At 33.0% G+C, this 18,278-nt stretch overlaps 1 long non-coding RNA gene across 5 annotated transcripts; it reads left to right on the top strand.

The window, feature by feature from the left end:
* Positions 1 to 29: 29 nt before the first annotated feature.
* LOC129924195 (uncharacterized) lies at positions 30 to 16,336 on the top strand. Of its 5 annotated transcripts, none has more exons than XR_008776181.1 (10): positions 30 to 1,454; positions 7,726 to 7,819; positions 8,767 to 8,850; positions 9,871 to 10,030; positions 10,214 to 10,359; positions 10,913 to 11,039; positions 12,709 to 12,785; positions 12,916 to 13,083; positions 13,884 to 13,977; positions 16,180 to 16,336. It is a non-coding gene; the product is annotated as an uncharacterized LOC129924195 (long non-coding RNA). The 5 variants fall into 5 exon arrangements; XR_008776180.1 differs by lacking the exon at positions 30 to 1,454 and adding an exon at positions 4,231 to 6,300; XR_008776182.1 differs by lacking the exons at positions 30 to 1,454; positions 12,916 to 13,083 and adding an exon at positions 4,231 to 6,300.
* Positions 16,337 to 18,278: the final 1,942 nt, after the last annotated feature.

Genomic DNA, 18,278 nt, shown 5'->3' on the forward strand with positions numbered 1-18,278 from the left:
TTAAAATGATTTAAAACATTTATGCAAGTTCAGAATAAAGAAATTTTTAATTAAACAACATACAAGATAATAACACAACAGAAGCAGAAAGAAGGGTGAAAATGCAATGGCGCCTGGTGATTATATATGCCCAACCTGCGATCGCAGCTGTGTACCAAGGATTGGCCTCTTTAGTCACACAAGAAGTTGCAAAGGGAAAAGATCGTCTCTCGAGACGTAAAATGCCACAGATACGGGTATTACTAGCAAAGTTTGGATTATTTATTACATAAAGTGAAGAGATGAATTGCAACGAAGTATAGCTAACTGTAAACTGACAGATATTGTACAGTCTTCTTCGCTACTGTTATGACATGATTAGGATTTAGTTATTTGTTTCGGGAATAAGGGGGAAAGTTTTACTTAGCGACGATGACGTAAGGTTGGTTAAAAAACAAGAACGCTCTAAGTGACGCTACAAAGAAGAAGCTTCGTGTAGAGCAGTAGAATAGACATACTGATTTACGGAAAGACATTGGACGAATCCCTTTTGAGTATTAAAGTATTCATGATTGTTTTGATACTAGCGTCGACTACTATTTATTGATTGTTTGGCCTTTCGCCGGTGTTCCTGATTTGGTTGAAGGTTACCTCATGATCATTGTATTGATTACATTCAACACCGCGGAAGAGCCACAACACTACATGTTACAGTAACAATTTGTTTGAGTTAATACTATAATAGTCAATAAAGTTATATGAAGCCGAAAGTTGAGTCGTCAAGTTCTTTGCAGTGTTTTTATTTGCGTGCCTACTAATACATTTAGCCAGAAGATTCAGAAATACGTAACATTTGTTTGACAGCGACGCTGGGCAGGGCACGTATATCGTACCGGGGACGACCGTATGCCAAAAGGCAATCTTTTGGTAAGACGAAAGATGGTTGGAGTCTTTGGAGCAAGTATACAGCCATGCTTTACGCCATTCTTTACAGAGAAATAAGCTGATATGTCACCATTGTATCTGATTTGACTCTTTTGAGACTCGTGCTATTGGTTCAAAATAGTAACTTGGAATGCATCCGATCCAAGATAGTATCCTACACACGGCATCGCGTACTCACTGTGCCAGATGTTTTGGTAGTAGATTCTATATTTATAGTAAATTTACAATAAAGGTCATTCATGCAAGAGATACCAAACATTGTATTGACCAAGTTTCTTAATGTGTTAGCTTGATTTTTACATGAATTGTTTCAGACACGGAAAAACAGTTTGACCTATTTTTAGTGAAAGCAGACGTGTTATCATTGCAGTTCATGCGCGCACATATTTCTTTTCGATCCTTTACTTTTTGTATAAATCAATGTGCTTCAGTGAAATTCAGATATTGGAATAATTGGATTCTTCAACAGATTGGATTATTATAATCATACGGGTATTACTAGCAAAGTTTGGATTATTTATTACATAAAGGTAAGACTCTTTTTCTTAGAAACAAATAAATAAATAAATAAATAACATGAACATCCAACTTCATGAAAAGATCTATTTAAAAAATGTAGGCCTAAGTGAAAAATAATGAAAAAATAATAATACTGTATAAATGTCTCTGTCTCTCTTTCTATGTATAGGCCTATATAAAGCAATATATATATATATATGTATTGTATTGTATGGCTCCTTTTGTCTCGAAAGTCAATGGATGCGCCCAAATGAGTCACTGGTTTTGGCTTAATCTTGAGACGGGGCAGAATCTGGTGTGGCTAATCAAGCCAATTTTAGAACGGCAGACTTTGCCACAATTCGTACATGTGTATGTCTCTTGATTCAGGGATAGCGGACAGGGCAGCTTTCTTTTTTTCCCTCCTGATTAAGGCAGCTTCAATTCTTTTGTTCTCAGCAAGGGTTGTCCCAGCACGCACAGAGAGAGAGAGAGAGAGAGAGATCTATATACGCAGGGCTTTTTTGTGACGGAACGCACCGCTACGGCGTACCGGCACCTTTTTGAATGTAGGAAAAAATTATTACTTTTCTTGTATTTTAACGTATATTATTAATTTATTAGTAGTTAAAAGTTAGGCAATCAATCACTGAGTACCGGCACCTATTTTTTTTTAACTAAAAAAAAAGCCGTGATGCCTCCATTGCGAAATGCTTATTGTTATAGTACATTATTGACACGAGACATGAGGGTGTGTAAATAAATAGACTGTTGAATATGGCGTTATAATGTTGGTGTCGTTTATTGTTATTAAGTGTAGCGTTTTCTAGCTTAACATTCTCAACCTGTGGGTCGCGACCCAATTTGCCAGGGGTCGCCTAAGACCATCGAAAATATGGATTGTTTTTGTCTATTCTTCTATTGCGTGTGAATGGGGGTCGCTGAAGAGTGAGATTGTAAAAAGGGAGTCGCCGAGCTTAAAATGTTGAGAACCGCTGGGCCTATCTTAATGTTTTCTTGAGTTGATTGCTGAAAAATTGTTGACTACTGCCAGTGGAAGTGTATTTTCAATGTACATTGACGATCAGTGAGCGAAGGCTTAGTAAAAATAGTGATATTTCTCAAATACAACATGCAGCCCTGATTGATAAACTGACAGTAGACTAATTAGCTACTTTATATCAATAGTCTTCCCTTTTACTGCTTCGATGCTATGTGTAGCCTACTTTGACTGCAGCAATTTGAATATTTCGGGTTTGCTATAGCTAGTGTGTTGTACTTTTTTTTTTTTTGTTTTATCAATGTATGTGTGAAGTTTCAAGTTCAAGTTTTTTAACAAATAAATTGCATTGAACCCAATTACTTAGTTTTGCTATAGCTTAATTTCATAAAATAGAACCAAACCTGAAACCGATTTTTAGATCCGAACGAAACCGAACATTAAATCGAACATCAGCATGTCAAAATGGGACATCTCGATTCTTTATTCGTGGTTTTCATTCTGTGGTAATTACGTTTCCAAAAGATTCAAAAGGGACTAATCAGTTTTTTTTTAAGTTTCGGAAATTTTCTCTCCCGCCTTGTGTCCTTGATATCAAATGTGGCACAGTCAACTTCTATCTGCATTGTGGGCAGTCTTCTTAGCCACTCGGGTGGAACCATGCTCTTAATTTAAGCATGTGTGGGTTGACCCGACATTTTTGATTTGCAGAGAAAGTGTGTCTATTTTTAAGGAACTATACAATAACATTAAACGATAATATGAAACACAACAAAGTGAAGCGGCATTCTTGATCCAGGCTACAAGGAAAATATTTCCAAGTTACGTCAATAAGTTAGAGATTTGAGAATTTTACAAAGCCGCGATATGAGCATGCTACCGAGTTACTCAAATTTTGATCTATATTCAGGGGAATGCGTTTATATAAGTGCTTGCTAGCAGTAGTGGAGGAAATGTTGCTTGAAAGAAGAATGCAATTAAAACAATTACAAGGCGAGTATAAAAAAAATAATTAAAAGTGTGGTTGGTGAATCTTTTAAAGCAACTCCGCTAAATTATTGGTATTTGTTCGCGGTCTTTATTTGTTAGGATTCTTTATTAATAAATCAACTCGCAATCGCTCCCACAAAATAATTATAGGTTTTAAGTAATTAATCAGCACCAAACTATACTTTAATACTAACAGGATAATCTAGATATCTTTGTTTTTATAGTTTCAACTTAAACAGATATATTATAGATAGGCCTAAACATTTGATAGATGGTTCGGAAGCGTTGGCCTATAGATCCTGTAGTTAGCCGCATTGATATAGGGTCATCTAGATTTCTTGATTTACACTGACAGTTATATGCTTAGAGCATTCAGGTAATCAACCCTGGGGAAAAAAATGTAACCCTTCCATCCACATCCCTCCCTCTCTGCCCTAAACTGAACAGTAAAAGTTGGATAGTAGACCATTATTGTGTTGGATTGGTCAGATAGGCCTAGCGTGTACAGTCGATGTCTCAATATGTCGACTAGTTGTTATAAAGGATGAAAAGACTGCCTTGTATTTTTCTTTGTGCGTAATACTAATAGGGTTGTGTTGTCTAGCGATCAAATAACACATCTGTCAAGGAAAAATCTAGATCTGGATGTTATAAAACGGTTGCCTGAGCTAGCCAGGAAAACCAGTGACTTGGCAGAATTTAGGTCATTGGTTAATATGCATGAAGTAACGTCTGTATTTTATAAGATAAAACGGTACCTCAAAACAGTGAACATTGATACTGGGAAGACATAGCCCTAGAACGCACTACGCGGAGAGAGATAATAATAATAATAATAATAATAATCTTTATTATCCGTAAGGAAATTTGTCTTATAATGTGTGCACTACACCAAACAAAAAACATTATAACTATAAGAAACCAAAGTGTACATTCACACCAGACTCACTCATAATTTACATGTGACAAAGTTTATACCAGATTGTTCTTATTTAATGATTTGATTGCCAGGGGAACAAAAGAGTGTTTGTGTCTGTTTGTCTTTGCTATCGGTGTCTTGTATCTCTTTTGTGATGGTAAAATCACGAAATCCTGACACAAAGATGGTGACCAAGAAATGTATGGACAGTGAAAAATCACGGACCTCAGCTCTGGAAGAAAAGCGTGCTATACGAAAAATGTCCGGCTCATCTAGATAGACCAACAAAGCGAAATAGGCCACCTTAACATGCGTGAAATGTGGACGGGAGTGTCTCTCCACAATAGGGCTCCACAGTTATATACATGAAAAAGTGTTCTGCGAGATTAACCTTAGTTGTTGTACGACTGAAGGAGGCCAACACTTTTACACAGGTCAAATGTGTCTTACCCCACCATTTTTTTTTTTGAAAAAATGGATCTAGCGTGCACCAGTTACGTGTGTGTAGGATTTTTGTAAATTTAAGATCTACTAGTGACTATTCTAATATAAGCTATTAATAATACCGCTCTAATATTGACTATAAGATAATTATTTATTATTAAACTGTATAATTATAACTGATTTAAAAAATAAAATACGCATTAAAAAAAACAACTTTGTGTCCTGAAAAAAAGACCACGCATTTCCCCTATGTTAGCACCTCCTACCAGCATAGTTGACTACACAGTGGGGCGGAGTAAAAAGTTGCCGTATTCCGCGTTAAAATGCACAAAACACCTTGTGATGTTTTTGCTAAATCGGAAGGCGTGTTTCACAGACTAACGAATCAAATCTTCCTAGGCTTTCAAGTTAGGCAGACTCTAGAAGCACGTGTAGTTAATGTCTATTATTTACGGCCAAAATTCTAAGAGATCATATTCAAATCATCATTGCTCATTACTTCGAATCTCTACACCTTACAATAATTTATAATTAGATCTAGATACAAAAGAGGCACATTCCTAGGCCGAATTTCTACAAATGCTCCTGCTTCCCTAGTGATATTAGAGCATGGAATGGGTTGCAGAATAAATGCATGACGCATAGAGGTTTAAACAAGACCAATCGTTGTTATCGCTATAACAATAGATCTCGGTTTTTATATGTTAATAAATTAATAAAGAATCTTGTATTTATTTCATAATCAATATAATAGTAATTATATCCAAATATCTATAGTTCTCTCTTTTTAAATTAGTTTAAAATGTTAATAAAAGGAAAGGGGGGGATATAGAATGTAGATATGGTATTTTAAAATTAAAATTTCTTTGGGTGAGAGGAAGACACTATCAAGAGATCATCAATAATTGAGTGACCAGTAAAATGTGACGTCGGCTTCAAATACAGAGTCAGTTAAGAATACTGTGCTTCTAGATCTAGACTAGACATGTGGCGCCGCTCTCTCTCTCTCAATATATATTTTGCCACAAAGCGCAATGTGTTGCAAAGACACTCCTTTGAAACAAATGGATAAAATACACTCAAACACAATACGTCACTCCATTATTCTGTTTACACCCCCTTCCCCGGGCTCTCTCCTTACACAATTCCACTTTCCAACATTTTCAGTGTAAAGTAACAAATCTCAAGACTCAATCTAAGCACAGCCATCAGACCAACATACACTAGAAAAAAGTTCAGTGATAGCACAACACACAAGTGTAAACCAGGCCATCTACACAGCCCCAAAACATTGATCTAGTTTTATTGACTACAATGTTGAGAGAAAAGGGGGAGGAGCCAATTATTGATCGACCAAGTAGATACGGTCAAACCGTTAATTAGGTCACAAACACTAAGCATGCTAGTACGTTGATGCTTTTTGTATGTGTGTGCGACAGGCACTGAGGGTGCTTTACGATACGTTTTTTTTTGGTCAACTAGGTGGCTTGGAGAAGGCGGAATTTATCTAGATTTAGATGTATAGGTAACACAGTTCACAAGCTATCATAGCTTTTTAGTTTTTTTTTTCAGATAATTAGATCGATCTTATAATCTTATATTATATTAGACTGTCTAGTCTATCTAGATCTAGATTATTCTAGATTCTAGATCTACCATCTAGCTAGATTCTAGATTATTCTAGATCTACCATCTAGCTGGATTCTAGATTATTCTAGATCTACCATCTAGATTCTAGATGGACTAGATCTATAATCTAGATCTAACAGTAATCTAACCTGTTTCTAAGAAAAGGAAAATGATTTAAAATACGTTAAAATCATTGCATGATAGTAAGTAAAAGTACTAAAAAGAAAACAACTAAGCAATGAGCTAGCACCAGTGTTCAAAATACTTTTTTCAGGCATCTCTTAACCAGGGCAAAGTACCAAGGGACTTGAAAGTAGCTAATGTCACCCCCCTATTTAAAACTGGAGAAAAATCTGACCCAGGAAACTACAGACCAGTATCACTTACCAGCATTACATGTTAAATCCTAGAACACATAATATGTAGCAACATCATAAATTTAACTACTTAGACAAACTTTATGTCATAATGTCCTTACTCCATAGTCATACCAACATGGCTTTAGGAAATATAGATCATGTGAAACACAACTAATAGGACTAATTGATGATTTTTCAAAAAGGTTTAGATAACAGTGAGCAAATAGATGCTATCTTACTAGATTTTGACAAAGTTCACCACCATAGTTTGCTTAAAAAATTAAAATACTTTGGCATTGATGGTCCATTGCATCAGTGGATTTGCTTAACAAAATCAAACAAAGCATTAGGGTTTATTAAAAGAAATTTCTATAAATCAAATAAGAACTTAAAACTAAAATGTTATTTAACCTTGATTAGGCCAACAAAAACCCCCACTAAATTAGAGTATGAAACCTAAAACATAGTTTAAAATAATGATATTGTTGTAGTTTAAAATAATGATATTGTTGTGTCTCTCTCCTTTGTTTCTTGATTGAAATTACAACAGCTGCCACCAATTGGGAGAACATTGCAACTCAGGTTCCAAATTGGGTTATACTTTATTGAGTCTAATGAGTTGACTACAAAATACTGTACAATTGGCAACACTAAATTTCTCCTTAATTTATACTATACTGAACCTGTACTGGACTCTCTTCTTCTGAATTTGGACTGGATTCTACTGTACCAGACTTGTCTTGACTTTGCCACTCTCTCTCATAAAATATTGTCTCTGAATGTCACCTGCCCTTTTTGGATGATCACATTTATCCCAAGGATGTTCTTCTTGGAGGGTGTCACACCAACGGTTTTCTAAAGTAATTCATTTCAAAATATTTTTTTTTTAGAAAAAGAAATTGCTTATTCACAATTCTTCTTATAAATAAGCTGTATCTATTTTTATTTTTATACACTTTTAGTGATAGTGACAGAAAGTGTGCATCGCTCAACATGGAAATGTTTTGTAAAGATGGTTACATCTCTTGGGAGACACTGGTTTATATAACAGCAGAGGTAGAATGTTGTGTGTTATATTTAATTTCTTTATAAAACACTAAACCAAAAATATTTATCTTTACTCTTCTAGGTTTTGTAATAAGCATGTAATTAGAGTAACTTTAAAGAGAATTATTGTGATAGTTTGAGATAACTGAATGAATAATTTAGTCATTGAAATCCACCAGGCTCATTTGCCCACCTAGGTTCTTATCCATTCTCAAGCAGCTTCGTGTGGGACCAAAGACCAGATTAGACACATTAGTCACCTTTCTGATCTCCAACTCACATACATTGCCACCTCTTCTGGTTTAATGTGCTAGACTACTTCACATATCATATGATATCTGGGAAGCATGGTATCAAATAATGCATTGCTTTTTAGGGAAGCTGATAACTGTCTGGTGGGCTGTTGTAGAATAAATTGTTTCACCTGCTTTCAAAAATCAGTCTACCAAGCAGAAGTTTAGTTCTCTCAACTCTTCTATTAAAAACCTGAGAAATGGGTACTATACAGAAAGCAACTAAGACTTCTTGAACGTTTTCACCAAATATGTTGGCACACATCATGGACATACATTGGCAAGACCACACTAAATACAGCTTTAATAATTCAAATATTGTTGTCTCAATCTTTCATCAGCACTCTATCCATAAACTTTTTTTTATTGCATAATAATATACAGCTAGACCAAACTTTTTTTGTCATTAGACCAAAGGTGGCCCACATTTAATTATTTATAAGAAGTAAGTATGATTATCACATTTTCTTAAAATGCAACCAAAAAAAAATAAAATTTTAAAATAAAATACCACTACAATTTTAAAACTATACACATCCATCAAAGACTTAATAGTTTATCAATATTCAATAATTTCCAAATTTTAGATTGCTGATATTTATGTGTTGTTTTTTTTTCAGTATAAAACACAATTAATTGAATTTTTAAAAACTTTTTTTTCAGATGCCCAAGATCAAAGATGTCTTAGGGACAATTTTTTTTTTCAAACCTGAAACCTAAAACCAAAATATAAGTACTCGGAATCAGGTAATTGTAATGTATATTCAAAATAAAGTATGTTTTGAAGTTATGTCCAATTTAATTTATTGGATGCATATGTCAATGTGTATTAGCAGATTGCAAACTAGGACTAAATTATGGACCGGTTTCCTTTTTTCAACAGTAGTGACTTTCTTTTTATACACCATATCTGTGATCCAAAGTAGCATCTTAGACTTCTTACAAGTATTACTCCAGTCAGTACACACACATACACACATTGTCCTTAACACAGATCAACATATTTTGATGTAAAATACAAATATTCCAAATTGATTTCTCATCAGTAAGTTAGAAAAATATTCTACTGATATTTTGTAAAGGGATTAGATAAGGATAAGGTACTATTATAGTCAATAGTTTTTGGCACATCAACATTATATATAGATTGTAGAAATGATGCAGGGCTTAGAAAGGCTAAAACTGATCAAGTTGTAAGATGCGTGTCATAGAGAGGGATGTAATCTAACATGCATTTTAAAATAGTGATCAAAGCTAAGTTTATTTTCAAAATATGCAAAAACAAACATACATAAATTATAACCAGTTACAGAATTGAAGTTGTTATAACAAATTAGAATAAATCCATTCTAATCTGACTTAAGAATCCTTTGCAACTTGAGCAAAGATTTAACATAGTAAAAGTAGATTTGAATAAGACTGATTTGGTTGTGTCTGTCAGGGTGAGAAAGGTTTTAGTTTATAATTATCAGCTTGCAAATTCTTCATAGGGTAAAGAAAACAAAAAATTGGGTTTACACATCTTGAAAACTGCTTTATCAATTTTCTAAGAAATTATACAGTTTAAGTATAACTTGGGGAAAAGAATAACCAGCTAATTAGCGCACTTGAAAACTCTGGTTTGACCTTTATAATTTTTCAAAATATAAATATCTTACAATTAAATTTGGTCTGGATGTCTAGATAATCTTATCGTGAATACACATGCAACAGCAAGTATTCCTGCATGTATTCATGTTTGTTTGTAAAATGTTTTACATGTTTCAGATGTTCCTTCAGAGCTGAAGATAATTACTTCCTAGTTCAAACCTCCCAAAGGACGACAGGGATAGGAGCGGACAGGGTTTGAACCCGGGACCATCGATAAATCTGAACAACAGTCCAGTGCGCAAACCGCACAACCAAGCAGCCATCCGTCTTGGGGCGGGTAAAAATTGTTCCTTTTTAAAAAATTTATTATCAGTAGGTAAGAGCAAAGTAATTGCTTTTACAAAAAGTCATCAGCCCCATAAGAAAGAAAGTCTTAAAGAAAAAAATAATTGTTGTTTATTACTAAATCTCATGTATGTGCTTTGAAGGTAATTTTTTAAATTTAAACTTTTTTTAAAAGTATATACTATCCACCTGTTGTGAAAACATTGGCTACTGTCAAGGCTTACATTGAATCTCTACCACTTTTAGATGAGCCAGAAATGTTTGGGCTCCATGAGGATGCGAACATAGCCTTTCAGTTGAATGAAACCAATGCTTTACTTGGTAAGTCTATGTTTGTTTTGCTAATGCTAGTATAGAAACATAAACAGGCGCACTTTACTGCTATATTATAATACACACACACTTACACTGGTTTTGTTCTGAAATACTTTAGAAAATAATTCATTGTCATATAGTCTTTTTTACACTGCTTTATTATGGCTTACAACATTGTAGCCATCAGTAAGTCTTGTGCTCTATGGACTCCTTTCTTCTAGTTGTGCCACTTTTTTCTCTAAAAAGATACAGATTGTGGGCCATTTCATTACAAGAGCCTGAGATTTGGAACTTGCTTTTTGTTGAGTTCAGGAGAACCACATATGATTATGTTCAAGAAGAACAATAAAACCAGATCAAATCTTGAGATTACTTTAACTCTTGCTTTCTATATCTGTTCTTTTCTCCTATTACCTTGAGCCTACTGTTTGTTAGCAGCACTAATAAATCAAATGATTCTTTTTATTCAAATAAATTAACAAAAAAAGGTGAGATGTTTGGAATTTAAGCTAAATTTGTGTTCATAACAACTAAAAGAGTAGAATTAATATTTATCTAGCTAAAATACTTGATGTTCAATTGAGAATCATAGCAGCTGACGGTGGGATGTCCAAATGATGATATTACTTATGAACTTGCTGAGGCTGTCCTGGATTGACAAACTGGATATTGAAAGAGTGTTAACAGTATGTACTATTATTAGTTCAAAGTAAAAATGGTAGTTTTCAATTCTTAGTACTTAATTTACTTACAGTCCATCACCCCTATTTAAGTATGGGCCACCAACAATGGATTTCCATATTCCCATTTATTGGGCCATCCTTTTAATTCTTAGTAGGCCTTTCTGTTTCTAATATTGTTAGTGATCCTATCATTCCATAGTTCCTAGTATTACATGATAGTCTTTTAGTTCTTGTGATGCTTTAGTGTCTAGCTTTATATAGTAGTAGTTCTTAGCATGCAATAATACCTAACATAATAGATTGCTTTCTTTGTTCTTAATATGCCAAAGTTCTTAGTGTGACATTTATTGTCATAGTTCTGAACTTTGCTTAGTTTCTAGATTGCTGTTGTACGAGTGAGATTGTTTTGATGTAGCACTTCTGTACAACTTGTGGATATGAATCTCTGTTGTACTGGAATGTTGACAATAACTAGACAAAAAAGATGCACCATTACTCAAAATAAATTTTTAAAAAAGGAAAAAAATAAACTAAGCCCTATTTGCATTTAAGAAATATGTCGAAATGTGTGATGCATATGTAGAATGTTACTATCTTCCCTATTTAGAAGGACTAGTCTTAAAATATGCAAGTTTTGATAGACAAGCTAACTAATAGAATCATAGCTCTCTTAAGCTAATCATAGAAAAACCTGTAAAAAAAGAAACCTGTAGTATGGCCATTATTTTGTATTAAGCAAGATTAATTTTTTAATATATATCTATAAGCCTTGTGATAGTTTACAAAAATAGTATTCTTGAAAAAGGAAGAAAAAAATATCCATGACTTTAAATACACAAACAGAGTATATAGATTAACAATAACATTAAGATATACCAGTTGATTTCCCAGCATTGTTTTCAGTTATTTTAACTGCTTTGAAAAACATAAATACAATGACTCTAATAATACAGCCATGTAAAAGCCACATTCTGTTCAAGTCCTATTGTACATTGCTTTAATGCTTGCCAGTTGGGACACATTTTAAATACTAGATGCATTAACATAGAAATGTAATTCTTGAGCTTCTACACTCAGTAGCTGCAAGGAATACACACAATGAAAGGAGAAGCAAAACTAGTTATAGACATAGCTGTGTAGAAAATATTAAAAGCTTAGAAAACAATCTTCTCAAATATACGGAAAGAGGAAATATATTGAGTTCTGTCAGTAAACATTTTAAATCATGTTACTGTTTCTGTTTGTTTCAAACAGTGAAAAAATTTAAGCCATTGTTTTATTATTTACATCTTAAGACATTTGAGTGAAACAAAATTGTTAAAAGTCAGTCTTACATCTGGCTGAATGTGAAATTTACTACATTATTAAAAGCTTCTTATTTAAAGAAAAAAAACATAATAGTGCATACAATATTTTTAAACCCTTTTTAAAATATCAAAAACCATGTTTCCTTTTTGTAATATTAGATATGCTTAGTAGTAATTGACAAATTAATTATCAAGTATTGTTCTGTTAATTCAGTAGCCTGACATCAAAGATCACATAAACTCTTTAACCATTGTATTGATGCAAGAAACTGAAAGATTCAATAAACAGCTTCTAATAATCAAGGTGCATGTTAATAAGATTTAAATATTGAATAATTAATGAGTAGGATTTATATAATTGTCAGATATTGCCAGTGACAGATCTTTGTGGAGCCAGCTTGCTGCCCAATGTGCCGAACAGCGTGTGAGGACCTAAGTCTAAGTAAGTCTTTATATTATTGTATACAAAGATACAAATACAAATGCAATATACAAATGCAATATACAAATGATGTTATAAAAGGTTTAATGTAAAAGAAATCTGAAGTATAGATTGATTTCATGCCTTTCAGACTTTGCAATTTATAGAACTGATGATGTTAAAGGTCATCTGTTTCTTTGGCCAACGGTTAACAAGCAGGATATCATGAGGCAAGCACAATGACCTACTTTCAAGTAGCTTTCAAGTATAACAGTCTCTCTAGCGAGATTGTAAGCCCAAACCACAGAAATACATTCAGGTGAATCTATACTACCAGATGCAATTTGAAAGTTCAAACTGGAACTTAAAACCTGATAAAAAATAAGCCTTTCAACTTTGTTTTTCTGATCCATTTCCTACCCCTATCTATTAACTCTTTTTTTTAAAGCATTTATAATGCTGATGTTATTTCAATAAAATTGTGTTATGTACATCATCTCATTATAAATTGTAAATTTTTATTTATTTTGATCCATATCCAAGATTTACAATAAATTTACAGTTAAAATCATCTTAATGACTAAAAAAAAATACAATATATTTCAAATTTTTTTTTTACTATTCGCTTATAAAATTTTTAGCGATTTATGATTATTTTAGCATTTTTTTTCAGTCAATAATACAGTCTAGATTTTGATAACTATAAAACTATGTTTGTAAAATGTTTTACACATTTTGGATGTTCCTTCACATTTGAAGATAATTACATACTAGTTCATTTTCAAACATCCTGCAGGGTGACGGATGGCAGCAGGCAGGGTTCAAACTCAGGACCATTGAGACCATTAAATAACTAAATCTAGATCCATCTATGAGATCTGTTGTATTTCATTACATTACAAAGTTTTCAAAATACTTGGGCTGTATTTTTAATGGAAATTTTGAACATGACAGTGACACAAACAGAATGGAAAATACCCAGCAATAACTGTTAGAATTCTCATGATATTAGTGAAATGATAGCAAGTCAGAGCTTCATTTCAAGAGATAATTTGGTTCCACAAACCTTGTTGTTTTATTACAAGTTTTTAAATTTTTATTTTACTTGTTCTCCTATAGGCATCATTAGAAAAAACTGAAAAAAGCAATCAAAGGTTTTGTAGTGATGAGTGAGGAATTAGAGAATGTATACAGTGCATTTTTAAATAACCATGTAAGTAATATATTGTTAACATTTAGAATGAACTTAGATATATCTGTTAAATTTTAGTTTTATTTTTTCTAAAAACTTCACACATTTTATTGGAAGCTTCAAATTAAAAGCCAGCTTCACTTATATAATTTTAGTTCAAAATGAAGATAATTATGTCCAACCTGTATTCATCCTGTTACCCAGTTGCTCATGTTAAAATATAGCTTAAAATTCTTTTAACTCATTGGTTTTCCTTTTCCTTGCTGATTCAGGCAACCCTTTTCATTCTCAAATAGTGCTTGGAAAGAAAGATTATTTATATGAATTTGCCCTAGCATACTGAATAAGAAATGTGTCTTTATCTTTGTGTCTCTGAGTATTTATTATATTAGGTAATGTTATTGTACTTGCAAAGTCCTCTAAATGTTAAGTGATATTTCCAAAGGTGCTAATTTAGTTTAATGTGAGTATTCATTTATGATATGCCTCATTGCACTATATTACATCTTTTAGTTTCTTTATCCCAAGTTGAAGGATTCCCCTATTAAGATACAAATCTGTGTATTTGTTTAAGGTTAAATAACATTTTGTTTTTCTATTACTGTCTGTTTTGCAAACATTTATGATAAACTATAGTCCCTTGTTTGGTTTCTTAATTATGTCAGTATTGGAATTCTAAGATACATGTAGCTTTTCATTTATATCTAGAGGTGTAGTTGTGTTTTAGTATATTGTTATAACTGATTCAGGTAGGGGTAATTGTGTGTGTAATCAGCTGACACTGACAGCACAGGCCTGAACTCGGTGAGTGGTCTACTGTGATGAGGGATGACACTTCAGGAATGATCTGTATTCTGAATACTACATATGCAATTTATGATGATGGTCTTATGATCATCAATCACTTTCTAGAAGGTCTTTGAGAACCCTATGTAAAGAACAAAGGTGTCAGTCAAGATGATTCACAATTGAGGGTCTCACGATTCATTGTGAAGGCAATTAGAAACAGTTGAATACAGAATGAGGTGGAAAGGCCAATAGAGTTTGGTACAGCAGTACAGAGTTTATACAGCAGTACAGTTATTGTCACGGTCAAGAAGTTCTCTAATGTTTTTTTTTGGATGATGCCAGATATCATGGTGAATATGATCTTGAGGGGATCTTTAATTATCTTTTGCCTTTGTCGGGAGTGCTGAAATCTTGTAACCGTGATGCCGAGGATTCTTTACTTGAATTTGTCAGCTGATAATATGATCTTAATATTTACTAGTAGATTCAATGAAGAAGATCCTTTTGATTTAAATACAAGAACTTTAATTCCTAACTTGAAAACACTAAATGTATAATACAGCATTTACAAAGTGAACTGTATCAAGAAATATAAAATATTCAAATAACTACTCAATTCTAACTCAAAATAATATGTCTACACACTATGAATATCTCTAGATCGACTTTACTAAATCTGATCCATGACTTCTCTCTAACCAATTCGCTCCACATTTGAAGAATTAATAATCTATATTCCGCGTCTTTGTTCTCCCGCTAGCATCTCTCCGCCTACTTCTGGTGCCGCTCCCCATCAAATTAAAATTTACTATCAGGTGACAAGCGCTTCTCTTGGTAGATTGACGTGTGTCACAACGTCATTTGAATTTCCAATGACCTAGAATTAAATCTCAACCTTGACCTAAGTTATTATTTAATAATTATTAATTTAAATAATATGTTTGATAATGATATGTGACAGTTATCTACTGGGAAGTATTTGCACATGTTGTCAGTTGTTCAGTATTCAGTATTGGCTGTGTATTTATTAGACATTAAAGTGTTACATTATTTGGAGCCTGAGTTTTCAAGTTCTTTAAGTTGGTTATATTGCGTTGGCAGAAATCCTTTTGGTCATTCCTTTGGAACTAGCAGCTGCCAGGTGAGGGGCTTCTAACCAAGACCATAGCTTCACGCTTAGATTTCATCCAAGTTCTTGTGTTTTGAGTTGGAGATGAAGAAATAAATAATGACCCTATAGATGTAGTTTTATAATAACAGGCAGTAAATTCTTGATGCAATGTTAGGAGCCTCTGCCCTAGTCCATTATATTCACATTTCAAAGATTATTTTTAAAAAGTTTTTTAGCTACAGCACCCTAGGTGTATAGTATGATCTATAAATATTTGTACTCCACTGTTTTGACATAGCTTTCCTTGTTTGTTTATTTGGCAGGACATTCTAACTTTGTTGTAGCTACCTATCTTATTTCTAGCAACATACAAGATTACTGGATAGCCAAAGGTGCAGCACTCTTATGTCAAATTTCTGATAAATTTTGATTACAGATAAATTGTAAAGCATTAAACAATAAAAGCAATGTCCAATAAAAGTTGTTCTCTAGTTACTACTTTGTGTTTGTTCACTGTTTGTTTGTAGGCTCAAACACATTTGATATGTTTGTGAGCAACTTTCTTCTCTGATCACTATCCAGAACATGTTATGTGCATATCACTAAAATAAAGTCTTTAACTACTTGAAGATAATTATGTTTTACCACTATAAAATGTAATAAATTTAATGTAGAAAATTCTTTCTAAAATTTATCCAGACATTAAAACATTTTTTTTTCATGGAGCTAGGCAAATATTTAAGTATTCCTACTAACATCCTACTAAAATTGTTTTGACTAGGAAATGATAGAACTAGGTTTGAACAGAACTTTTTCATTATGAAATTGTGTTTTTAAAACCATTAAAAATATGCTTTAATTAATTTACCTTTGTTGCTATAAATGATATGAAACATATAATGGAAATATGGAAAAAGTCTAAATTATTCTTTTTTTCCTAAACAATTTTTATCAGGTGCTAAAATGTTATTTCTTCATTTCTATTTAGTCATAATAAAGATATCATAATAAAAATACAATTTTTATACATTGAGCTACTCTGACACATGAAAGAAAATAATATGAGTCTATGTATCTATACAGTAGAAATCATATGATCCAGGCTTTCAAATCCACTCTCATTCAGTCAGAATCACATTGCATAGTTAAGCAATAAATTATTCTCAAGGTTTGCAAGGTTGTAATTGTTAGAAGTGGTAATGGATATAAGCAATCCACTACCTATAATTGCTTCCTAATGGCATATATCTCAAATAGCCTTTGACAACCAGTCTAATTCATGTGTGGCTCAATTATGGGTGTGATACTAAATGTATAGAGCAATGAGTACTGTTAATTTAAAGTATCAATATTTATTTTATTCTGGTCATTTTAAGTATAAATATTTATATCTATTTATATTCAACTTGAAGGAGATGACACAGAAGTCGACTCTTCGATAATATTATAGAGCACACAAACTAGTAAGCTTCAGGTTGAAAGGGCTAGTTAGCCTTGGTGAACAGGATACTGTATAGAGACTTCAATTGATGCATTCATGACTACATAACTTATTGAATATAATAGAAATATGGAGTGTCCTGGCTTGGCCTCCGGTCTTCGCATAAAAGAAGGTGATTCATGGTCCCAGTTAAAAATCTTACCTTCCCTAATTTTTATATTAAGGATTAACAAAACTCCCACGGGATGCCAGGAAAGGTTTGAACCCGGGTTTTTCGAGACCACATATCACTAGACAATATCCCACGACCAGGCAGCCATCCGTAGTTTCATAGCTCACACTGCGCAATAATAAATGTGATATATTGTTTATTGCATATATATAGGTGTGTGTTTGTGTTTCACATTTTGGTAACAGATTTTCTATTGGCACAGATAAAGGCAAACAACTGAAGACAAGACCTCACTGAATATAGCAGGCCTATATAGTCATAAATTAATCAAATTAAATTAACCATTTAAAAAATGTCCCACTTAATAAAAACAAACATGCTCAAGCCAACGTGAGAATGCTTAGCCTACGTAGATCTATATCTGACCAGGTTTTAACATCAGTCGGACTCGCAGTCTATTTACTATTTCGGCAGGGAGGGGTAAGGATGAAAATGTCTTTTTCCCCCTAGAGTTAGTTCTTATAATGTAATGATATCTAAATGATTGTAGGTGTAGACATAGATTAATTATATATGTTTCGGCACAACACCACATATCTATGCAAAGATGTGTGTTACTAGCATTGTTGCACAATAAAAAAATGTATTTAGTATTTATATACATTTATTTTTGCTCCCTTAGATTAAAATCAGTTAAGAATAGATCTACATGCTTGACTAATCATGTCAGTGTTTGTCGCCTGCAATGACTACTAGCAACAAACACTATCGCGTGGTCGTCTTGTTATGACCGTCTACACGTAGCCTAC

This window comes from Biomphalaria glabrata, unplaced genomic scaffold (genome assembly GCF_947242115.1).
Source record: "Biomphalaria glabrata unplaced genomic scaffold, xgBioGlab47.1 scaffold_19, whole genome shotgun sequence".
NCBI lineage: Eukaryota > Metazoa > Mollusca > Gastropoda > Planorbidae > Biomphalaria > Biomphalaria glabrata.